Source organism: Pezoporus occidentalis, unplaced genomic scaffold, assembly GCF_034315485.1.
Source record: "Pezoporus occidentalis ecotype Australia unplaced genomic scaffold, CSIRO_AGI_Poc_V1 ctg99, whole genome shotgun sequence".
In the NCBI taxonomy this organism is placed as follows: domain Eukaryota; kingdom Metazoa; phylum Chordata; class Aves; order Psittaciformes; family Psittacidae; genus Pezoporus; species Pezoporus occidentalis.
In genome coordinates, this window is record NW_026916358.1 from 802423 (window position 1) to 812330 (window position 9908).

Consider the following 9908-nt stretch of genomic DNA (forward strand, 5'->3'; position numbering starts at 1 on the left):
TTGAGAAGCAGTGATTCACAGGATGCTTTTGATGGTGTAGAAGTTGCAGTTTCTTACTAAAGGATTTGGAAAGTATCTTTTGTTGCTGCATGCTGCAAAAGAAGAATTTTGAAGTATGATCTGTACACATACAATACAGTGATTACTGCAATTGCCATCAGGGACTTCCTGTTACAAGTCTGCCTTGATATGCTCTTGCCTTACATACATGTGGCCAACTTACTGTCATTTTAAGTGCATTGTACCAAAGAAAATGTCCCTGCTGTAAACAGTTCCATTCATAATATGAATGCTGTAGTAGAAAATTATTCAGTTAGTGCATCCACTCTAACCTGTCCAAAGAGTTATTTTCATATGGTATGATATATTAGTCAACTAAATATTACCTAGTGCAAATGTTGATATAATTTAACCATTTACTGATTTTGCTGACATGGTTTGTTTGTAGGCTTCTATGTACAAGCACTGTCCTAAATTTCAGGTATAATCTTTCTAATCAAAATGTGTTCAGCTATTTTCAGTCCTGTACTGCTGCTTGATATTTTATCTGACACTACTAACTTAATATGGAAAGTACCTATAACTTTTTGATGCTTGTGACTGTGGTGTTCAGTTACAGCAGAGGCTAACTTTACAAAAACTATACTACAAGAGCTTCAGGTTAAAACAAGGTTAAAATGTTTTTTATTTTCTCAGTAGCCATGATAACTCATAGGGAAGTGTAAAGGTGCAGTTCTCTGAAGTTGTTTTGTGCAGCTCTTTAAGCATTAAATACTAACTTGATAGAAATAAAATACATGGCTTTTGCTTAAGTGTTTCTGTTGCTCTATTTCCTTTCCCTCCCATTTTACTAAGAACAAGGAGTAAGATTTCACATTCATCTGAAAAATAGAAATGTTTTGCTTATGTTCTAAATGTCTTAAGTCTTTTATTGATTTGGACCAACAGCGTCATCCAAACAGTCCCTGAAATCTGACAGGCTTGGTGTGGCGACTGCTGCCCTGGAAGCCCGTTCCAGTGACTGACCTCACCTGCTGTATTATTTCTTTTTTACAGTGATGCATATCATATAAGATTATTTTCCTTCAATTCTGTAGCAATGGGAGGGAATAGATGCTAAGATATGTAAACCCTTCAGTGAGCAGGAAAGGGTCAAACTGCTAATTTAATTAGCTTCACAGGCACAGCAGGATCCAACATAGGGTTGAAAGGTTAAGAGAATTTACTCATTTAACCTGTACACTCAACCATCAAACAACTGATGCTTCTTTCAAGAGAAGAAAGTGGGGCAGGGCCAAGTCCTGTGGCTGATGATTGTCCCTTCCTGAGTGAAATACAGCTTGATGAAAGACTACTTTTAGTTTGGCTTTGTGCTATGGACTGGGCCATTTGCATCCATTTGATTAGAAACAAGGGATATGCCCTCTTAAAGGAGGTAACAGTCTAATGGATAGAAAACAAATATATATATATATATTTAAACTGAGCAGTAGGTTTGGAAGTGTTATCAAGTGATCTTGAGCAGAATGTAATTTCAGTTGGGTGATGTGTACTGTCAGCACTCAGTTACCCTTGGTGTGGGTTATCCCAGGCACTGATGTTAGTTAGCTCAAGCATAGCTCTTCATGAGCATTACAAAACTGCATCAAAAGACAGATTTAGCTGTCTGTACTGTGGCTACTTTGCTGAGGGCAAAGCCTGAGATGGTTAAGTACTGATTGACCTAAATAGCTCTGTTCCTAGCCAGTAGTAGAGGATGTGCTGTGCTTTGACAGCTGGGAACCATGAATAGTACCATACAAATACCAGATGTCTTGGTCAGAATGGGTTTATGTTCAGTTGCACGTGTTGGCCCTGCAGCATTCAGCAGCAAAACAAGACTGGTTCAGGTGTCTGTACAGGTCTCTGGAACAGGTGACAACTAAAGGGAGTTTGTTCAGTTGTAGCACAAAATGAGAGGCTGGTGGGTTTTTCTCTTTTCCTTATTCATTTAAGCAGTGGGGAGCCATCTGTAAGTATGGGAAATCCCACAGCTGTTTTAAGTTTGCCTAAAGATAAGGTATCAGATAAGCGCACAAGTGCACATCACAGTCAGATGCAGTTCAAAGAATCATAAAGGCACAACTAGCAATATATCCTGAAAGTGGAGAATTAATAGTGGTAGTAAATAAAAATGCGTATGTCTTACTATAGTTTATCTTAGCCATGTGCATTTTAATTGAACACTTCAGAGAAGTTTATCTGGCAGATTAAGTAGTTTCAGGACTATTTATTGAGGTCTCTTTATTGTTATGGTACCTTCTGCAAGTGGCTACTGTGAGATTATTTACGCCCATTGCAAGTCTGAAGCATTTACCATTTTAGATCCTTTCCTTAGTTTACTTTCTATAAATATTTTGTATATTTATTCTTAACCCTGTCTTTAAAATCACCTTGCCATGAGAAGACAGTCAGGATGCATAAGTGGTTTTACCTTAAATCCCCTGCTGCTAACAATATAGCATTACCTACATATTTGGTGTCAGAAAACAGGTTTAGATTTGCATTGTGAAATTAGGTAGAGACTGTACTGAACTTCATAAGCTGAGGAGGTATGGACTTTGGAAAGGACAGGTGACACAGGAAAACTACAGAGATACTGTTTGCCACTGCAGGGAGAAAATTAGTGTGACCTTAGCTTGATTGGAGCTCAAGTTGGCCAGAACTTGAGAAGGAGAGCAAAAAGGGCTTTTTAAATTATGTTAACAGCAAAAGGAAGATCAAAGATAATATTGATCCATTGCTTGATGAGGTCAAAAATCTCACAGATAAAGTCACAGACAAAGCAGAGGCTTTTAATGCCTTAGTCACCTCTTTCTTCAACACCAATGATGGGCCCTGGGCCCCCTGGAGACCTGTTTTGAATTTAGTGACTGGGGGGATGAAAGACTCTCAGCGGACCCTGAACTTGTTTGAGACTTGCTGCTCCAGCTTGATGCACATAAATCCCATCAGGACTCACAGATTTATCGCAGGGTACTGGAAGAACTGGCTGACGTTATTGTGAGACTTCTCTCTGTTATTTTCCAGTGGTCTTGGGACCCTGGAGAGGTGCCAGTCACCTCGAAGGTGGCAAATGTTCTCCCAGTTTTCAAGAAGGGTAAGAAAGGAGGCCCTGGCCAGCAGGGGTTCATAAGGGGAAAGTCCTCCTTTAAACTAACCTAATTTCCTTTTATGACAAGGTCACACATGTGGCTGACCAAGGGAAGCCAGTAGACTTTAACAAAATTACTTATTTTAGCAAAGTCCCGTTACTATTTTTCACAGTATCCTTCTGTACATATTGTCCATCACACAGCTAGGCAAACAATTAGCTGACAGATTGGGCTCAAAGAGTAACATGGGGTTGCATCAGGCTGGCAGACAGTCACCAGCAGGGTTCTCCAGGGCTCAGTATTAGGGCAAGTGCTCTTTAATGTTTTTATAAATTATCTGGATGCAGGAATTGAATGTACATGAAGTACGTTTGCTGATGATACTAAAGCAGGAGGAGCTGTGGACTCCCTGTAAGGTAGGGAGGCCTTACAGAGAGGTCTGGATGGGCTGGAGACCTGAGCAGTCACCAACTGTATGAAATTTAACAAGAGCCAGTGCTGGATTCTGCACCAGGGAAAGGAGGAGTCTTGGTTATGAATACAAACTAGAGGACAATCGGCTGTAAAGCAGTCCAGCAGGAAGTGATCCAGGGATCTGGATTGATTGCAAATTGAATATGAATTAGCAATGTGCCCTGGCAGCCAAAAAAGCCAACTGTACTGAATCTGTGGTTGATTCTGTGATTTTAATTTACAGAAATATGAACCTCTTCTGTAACAGCAACAACATAATCTCTATGTAGAAAGGAAAATACTCAAAAGAAAAAGTGAAAAGGATTGCAGGACGTTTGTGAAGACCTGTGCAATTTGTGTTCAATGTCTCATTACAAAAAGCAATTTAGTGTCATTCATAGGCAGGTAAATTACCTAACTGGATTTTTGTAAAGGTCTGAGGTATCTGCCTCTTCTTGTTTGCTTTACTGGGTGTATATTTTGCAATCCAGACCCTAGCATCAAGGCACCGAAACACCGATAGCTAGAAATAGGTATTTGCAGGATTTAAAACCAGAAAAAAGGCTTCTACGGGATTTTCACTAGGGTGTGCTCGAGTAACGTGGCTTTCGCCATGGGGAAAGGACGGTCGGCGAGCAGCTGTGTCACTGGCTCTGAGCAGCCCGCTCGAGTTGAACCTGCTTTTATCAAGGAGCTGGAGTAGGTGATCTCCAGAGTCCTCGTCCAGCATCAGCGATTCTGTAATTCTGTAACTCAGTCAGCATGAACAATTTGTTTATTTATTTCCCCCGCAGCAGAGTGCATTAACCTGTTCTCTGCAGAAATGAAGCTGTAAGCACAGGAGGCAGGATAAAAGTAAGTGCAATGAGAGCTCTGAGCTCATGTGGTTTATTATATCTGCTTGGGTGTTAAAATGCTGAAATCAGTCTTTATAATTTGAAAAGTTAAGAATACAATTGCATCTTATTTTAATCCCCCCCCCCAAAAAAAAAAGACTTCCCAGAAATGTGTGAGAAAATAGCCTGGTTTTCTTTGTTGGGAAATACTATAGAGATGTGTCAACGTGGTTTCTGAGTGATCATCGTGTGAGCCTTAAACCTTCTGAAAAAGAGTATTATGGAACTGCACAAATGTCTTTTGGCATCAGATCTTTAAGTACCTCTTTATTTTGCAATCCGTAACTAATCATCTCTCTTGTCACTTTTGTATCACAGTTCATTAGTGTAATGTTCCTAAACAAGGAGCCCACTGAACTAATGGTTTCAGAATTAATTCCTATCTTCCAACAGAGATTTGCCTTCACCTGATTTTCACATTTAAGTGTGTAGGATTTGGATATGTCCCTATTCATATATACAAATCCATCATGTTTTAATAAATGTACCCAGAGAGATGTATCTCATTCCCACCTGTCTAGATATATCTATGTGGATGTATAGATCACTCACAACTGCCACAGAGAGCTGAGAGTGATCCCCAGGCTGTGCAATCCCTGATTGATTCAAGGAACTGCTTTAGTTCTTAACACTTGGTCTTGATGCCTGCTGGCTGTTTCTGCATTCCCTTGTGCTGGGAGCAGGAAATCTTTACTACCCCATTAGTGTGCCTGATTTTGGAGGGGCTGATCCTTCCTGCTGTGAAGAGACTGAGAGACAGAGTTCTCAGGGCTTGCAAGATTTTATGCTTCCATCCTCAGAGGGTGGAAAGGTGGAGCTAACCCTTCCTCCTCAGGGAGACGTTAACTCTTTCACCAGAAGCTTAGAAAAGGCAGAGACCCTGGTAGCCATCACCCCTTTAGAGGGAAAACAGGCAACATGTTTGGAAAGAGGATAAGAGGGTGCTGGTATTTACACAGCCTTTTGGGACTAAAATTTTCACGGCTTCTCCTTACAGCTGTGTTGTTGAGATGATGGTTATTTGGTTAGTTTTGGGAATGCCAGAGGTGGAGTTCCATCCCCCCTCATGCAGTGTGAAGAGACTTGGCCCTTTTAGCCTTCTGGGGGAATATGGTGATCCCAGTGCATTTTCATAGAACCAGCTGAGCTGTCTGACATGTATGCAAGCAGCCAGAGAGATGAGACACACAGAGATCTGTCACAACCTTTCCTCTAATGTTTGTTAGCTTCCTGTCATGCCATAAAAGACTCATTTGACTTGCAAGCTGCAGTGAAAAATTCTTATTAGCTGCTATCTAGAAACACAGCAAACAATACTGATGGACTGTGAAGAGGAATACAAAACTCCACCGCTGTTTTATAGAATCATAGAATCAACTAGGTTAGGAAAGACCTTTAAGATCAAGTCCAGCCATTACCTCAGGACTGCCAAGACCACGCTAAACCATGTCAGTGAGGGCCTCACCTGTGCAGTTTCTGAACGCTTCCAGGGACCGTGGCTGCATCCCAGTTTCCAATGTATTTATTCTCACAGAAGATATTAAGAAGTTGGAAGTTGACACCCACAGGGGGTCGGGCTCAGATTTTGAAGCATAATTAGATTTATTTTCATTTGCACCCACTCAGTGGTAATGAGCCATGAACATAAGCACATCACAGCTTCTAATAAGTAGTTACAGTCCCACAGGAAATCTGTGATGGACTAGGTACTTGGGCTGACATCCTTTGCTGATACAAAACACAGGTCTGTGCTTCCCAGACTTGTGCATAGTTCTCCAGCCTGCTGTTGTTTTGTCTGATAAATAAATCAGAGGAGCTTTTGTGGGAGGGTGATCTACGTAAGGAGGAGAGTGATGCAGTCTGAATTCTGACTTCTTTGGGTTAGGTTTGCATGAGACCTTTGTCTCCCTAAATCCAGAATTTAAATGCCTTATGTTGTTGCTTCTAGATTCCCCAGTCACTTAGGTTTATAGAGAGGTACTCGTACATATTTAATGTCTCCAGAACCATACTGAAGTTTCTGAAGCAACATGGTCTATAGTGTGGTCCTGAAGTGTCCTCATCAGAGAAGAGACTTCCCTGCAGATACATAATTTATCCTGAGTAGTCAGTCCAACTTGCTGGTGTTTTTCAGCTTTATTTATATAGTAAAGTATGCATTGATCCTGAAAGAAAAAAAATGAGCAAGTTTAAGTATCTGAAGGGGGGCTATAGGGATGCTGGGGAGGGACTCTTCATTAGGGACTGTAGCGACAGGACAAGGGGTAACAGGTTAAAACTTAAACATGGGAAGTTTAGACAGGATATAAGGAGGAAGTTCTTTACTGTAAGGGTGGTGAGGCACTGGAATGGGTTGCCCAGAGAAGCTGTGGCTGCCTCATCCCTGGCGGTGTTCAAGGCCAGGTTGGACAGAGCCTTGGGTGACATGGTTTAGTGTGAGGTGTCCCTGCCTGTGGCAGGGGGGCTGGAACTAGATGATCCTAAGGTCCTTTCCAACCCTAATTATTCTATAAGTTCATGTCAGATTTTACTCATTGCTCCAGTATGGATGCGGTACGTGCTAAATGAAGCTATTTCAACAGGAGGTGAGGAAGACGTGCCTCAGAAATTCTCTAGCCTGGTGGACAAGATCATTGACTGAAAGGTGAGAAAGCTCATTTCTGCTCCAAGTCAGAGAAGGGGCTGGGTTTAAAACTCTTCACACTGACTTTGTTTGTGAATGCATTTCCCATAGTGTCTCATGAGGCAGGGCTTTCTCTGGTTGTTGAGCAGTGTTGCTCTTTGGCAGGGCAGGTGTTTACATGTGGCTGTTGGGAGGCTCTGGAGTCATCAGGAGGAAATAAAAAGGAAACCTTTTACCAAACTCCATCCAAAACCTCCCTTTGCAGGAAAGCCGTGCTCTGGCCCTGGAAACTGGTGCTTGCCAGGGAGCCCTTTGTAACCTCCCGTGTTGATCTGACCTGAGGTTCATCCCTGACCTCACTGGTAAGGCTTTGGTGGAGGCTAAGCCAGTTTCTAACCAAGTGGACAGTATCTAGTGCAAACTGCTGAACCAGAGCATGGAGACAAAGACTTAATTCATATTTAGGTGGCTGAAGAGAAGGAGACCAAGAAGCCATCTGACTGACAGCATCCTGTGGCAGCGGCATGGCTACCCCAAGGCACTGAAGGCAGGCAGGGTAGGGGGGAAAAGCTCAAAACCATTTCAATTCCCTCATAAATATGTGCCAAACTGATCTGTGTCTAGCCTGGATTCTCTACCTGGAAAAAGCTTTAGGACAAACACGAGATGTACCAAGACTCTTTGGTTTGCTGCAGTTCAGTGAGCTGAAGTTTAAAGGTTACCAGCAACACTGATAACTCTGTTTCAATGATTTTTGAAGAAAATGGGAAAAATCCTAGTTAAAAGGCCGCACGGTGTTTATCTTGGTGTCCAAGGAAGTGCTATCCTAAGAGTCTGGTGGGGCTTGAAATGTCTCAGTTTATGAATCTTGTCATTGAAAATGCGATCACAGAAACTAGAGACCATAATGACCTGAGGGCACTGCTGATAGTATTCCTGGTAAATGAAATGTAATTATGGTAGATGGAACAGCAGATTTCCCCAGTAAGGACTGGCATGCCAGCAGTATGTTTGGAATGGTGCTTTGGCTGTGAGGTCAGGACTGATCCTTGAGAGTTTTACTGGATGATACAGTGGAGTTTGTATATTGGCAAAGCTCATTGGATCGGTAAGTAAAAACACTGTACTGCAAGCTCTGAATTAGCAATGGCTACAAACGGTTGGCTGATGCTGCTGTCCCTAGAAGCACGCAAATAAAGGAATTACAATGTAGTATGCTCATTGCTAAAAGCCATGTTCAGAATTTTTCCTGGATAGGGTGTTTAAAAAAAACCTATAAAATCCTATATGCTTTTAAAAAATGATTTGCAGCTTTAAATTTTTTATAAGATACGGTCATATAAATGTCATATCTCAGGACACAACACCGGAAGCAATAAATTCACTGCCCTCTAACAGAGAGACAAAACCTCCATGCACAAGTGTTAACTTCAGCTTTTGGAGCCTGCCTTGCACAGCCTGGGAGGCTGTGGGTTCACTGGGGAGTTTGACTGGTTGGGAAAAAAGAAGTAATTTCCTGTTTGGTGTGAAATGAAGTTGAAAAGTACTAAAAACAGCAAGTAGCTCATTGAAAACTGCAGATGTATTTATAGATGTGTGTGCTTTCAGATTAAGTTAATTTTACCCTGGACAGTATCCAGTCAAGTTTTAAACAGAAAGACAGCAAAATTATCCCTACTCTTGTAACTATGTAAATAACTTGTAACTATGCCAAATGAAAGAGAGCAGACTGAGATGTCCCCTGGGTGTGTATTTCTGGTGTCATCCTTAATCTGCTCACCTTCAGTAGCTGAAACCTGGTTAATGGCTTAAAGTGACTAAAAATGTTCTTCAAATAGATTGTTTTGGTGTAGATGCTCAGAAAAAAAATAGATGTGGGACCAGGGACTTCTGTTTTTTGAGGCACCAGAGCTGTTTGCAGGAGAAACTGTTTTAAAAAATATTACAGTTGTCTTGGAAATGTGCTTTCTGGGAAATTAGGAGGGAAAGGGATACTGTTGTTGTTGTCTGGGTTTCTCTGGTTCTTCTATTTCGTACCTTTTGTGTTTATTTTTCCTCCCTGTATTTTTAAAGCCCCTTTTAGTAGACTAGTTTATGGGGGCTGCCAGTGAGGGGTGCTAAAAGACCATCCTGGAGAGGCTGCAGCTCCTGGAGCTGTGTCCCGCTATGAGCCAGAAATTATGTTTAAGCATAAAAACAAACCCTCAGGCGAAGGAGAGCGGTGAAAGCCTCGCTTGATAAAGCCTAAATTAAAGCATCAGCAGGATTTTACTCCCCAGAAGCAGCCAGGGTGGAAAACCCTTGGGCAGTCTGAAGTCCCTGAGACTACAGTTGCAGGAAGGATTCAGCAGTGTGAGACATGAAAGGCTGGCTGGCAGGGACCAGGTCTTTGGCGTGAGTAACCTGGGGGCAGAGGAAAGCTGCTGCGGTGGGCATGGCATGGTAGTAGTGAAAATCCTGATCTTCCCTAGGTGGGGAGTTTCATACAGTGTATTTTAAAGCTCAGATGTTGAAAAGGAAGACTCATGAGTTTTTTCTGTCTTGTCTTAGTTGTCAAATGTGAGAGACTCGTTTGGTTTAGACCAGTGTAACAGCATATTTTCTCACTGTGCACATTTTATTTTCTTTTAATTCTAGACATAACAGCATATCCTTCCTCTTTCATGTTAGCTGCTCACTAAATCATCTGGTGAAGGTTCTCAGCCTGAAAGCTGAAAATGAGCATTACCTAAGTCCAAAAGAATGCTGTTTGGTAATAGACTCAGTCGTTTACATCCCCAAAATATCCTTCAAAGTAAAAAC